General features: G+C 63.0%; 1 pseudogene; it reads right to left on the bottom strand.

Annotated features, from left to right (window-relative positions):
* LOC102762459 overlaps positions 1-1,843 on the bottom strand; it is a 25,911-nt pseudogene that overhangs the window by 2,258 nt on the left and 21,810 nt on the right.

Genomic DNA, 1,843 nt, shown 5'->3' with positions numbered 1-1,843 from the left:
GGGGAATGAGGCTACCAAGGAACGGGAGCCAGACCACCGGAGGCAAAGGGCGCAGCTGACAGGGCATGCCCAGGCTGAGCTGGCTCAGGGGCCATCACCAGGGCCACTGGACAGCTCCTGGGAGCTCAGGCCGGCACCAGGCAAGCTCAGGTGGGGGCTCCACCAGCACAGCAGAGAACTTGGTGTCACCAAAGGCCTCATTCATCAAAGAAGCACTGCAGGCCGATGATGGACTGCACGTCCACCTTGTCCTCCTTCAGCTTGTTGAATTGCTTGAACATTGGGCCCACATCCTGGGCAAACTCCTGAGGGGAGTTGTAGGGAGGGGGGGGGGGCAACAACTTCTGGAGGCCGGCGTGATCAGGGTCAGGTCCAATGTGCCACCAGGCTGATCCACAGAGAAGCTGGAGTTGGTAGCCGGCAGGGCTCGTGGCAGAAAAGGGCCAGCAGGCCACGCTCACAATTCTGCTGGTTGGCTGGCGAGAGCTTGGCCACCACACCACTGCTGTCCCCACCGTCCAGGCTCAGGTGCCGTCCTCCTCCTTCAGATCAGGCAGCACGTGGCAGAGTGAGCAGCTCCACTCCTCCCCGGGCACATCCTGCTGTCCAGGTGGAAGCAGAACTCCCACTCTATGCACATGACCAGGTCACCTGGCTTCTGACAGACACGGAAGATGGTGGCGCTGTCATCCAGGGCACCGGGGCCGCCAGCTGCAGCTGAGGTGCCCTCTGGAGCCACCACCTTCAGGCCGGAGCTGGTCCTGCCACTGGGGGAGACCAGGCAGGGACCCTCCGCACTGGGCCCTCTGCCAGAGCCACCAGCACGGGCTTGGTCTCAGGGCCCTTAGTGGCAGGCAGGGCACCGATGGCAGCCTCTGTCTCTTTCTCCTTGACAATGGCCATGTCAGGCAGAGGCTAGGCACCAGGGGTCCCGAGCGCAGTCCCTGGCTGCCTGGCAGCAGCAGCTGCAGCCCCAGGCTCAATGACCATCAGGTTGGAGCCCTTGGTGGTGCTGCCTGGGAAGACCTTGACAACTGGTGGCTGGCTGGCAGCTGTGAGGTCAAGATCCAGGCGCTGGAGACTCACCCGTGGCACCTTGGGCATGAGGCCACTCATTTCACCCTCACGGGAGCAGGACCATTTCATGCGGGCACATGGAGCTCTGCACTCAAGTAAGAGTCATCTGACGCGAAGCGTCCATGGGCTGGCTACCGCCAGAGCCCTGCTTTGCTGCACAAGGGTCCCGGAGCCACGGTCTTGCCCAAGGCCTCAGCACTCTTGGTCCAGGCATTGAGGTCCCACTGGAACTTCATCTCGCCACAGGGTTCCACGGGGTCGACGATCATCTTGAGAGTCCGGTGCAGCTGGAAGTAGCTCAGCTTCTTGAGGAGCAGGAGGGCCGTGTTGTTGTCACTCTCCAGAGCCCACGAGGCGAAGCGCCAGGATGTGCTCCTGGTGCTTCTGGAACTTGGTCCTGGTCCAGTGCTGCCGCTCCAGGCACTCGTGCTGCCGCTTCAGGCGCTCCTGCTGCCCCTCCATTACCTTCTGGGCATCATTGACCAGCACGCGGCCCCGCTTGTTCAGCTCCGCCATGATCCATCGTCACATCCACCTGGAGACGTTTCTGCACGTCGGACACTTGGCGAACCGAGCTGCGAACCGCCTTGGTGGTGGTGGTGGTGTGGCATGCTTGTCCCCCGGCGCTTCACCAGCGAGGCCAGGAGCTTGCGCTGGTTCCTCACGGCATCCTCCAGGAACCGGTATTGGTGGTCCTTGTGGGCGCGGAGCTGGCGGTCCCGGCAGGTGAGGGGGTCGCAGCCCTCGCAGAACAGCAGGAGCGGCT

The sequence above is a fragment of the Myotis davidii genome, unplaced genomic scaffold (assembly GCF_000327345.1).
Source record: "Myotis davidii unplaced genomic scaffold, ASM32734v1 scaffold861, whole genome shotgun sequence".
Lineage (NCBI taxonomy): Eukaryota > Metazoa > Chordata > Mammalia > Chiroptera > Vespertilionidae > Myotis > Myotis davidii.
The sequence above is the reverse complement of the archived record's forward strand: the minus strand, read 5'-3'. Positions and strand labels throughout refer to the sequence as shown.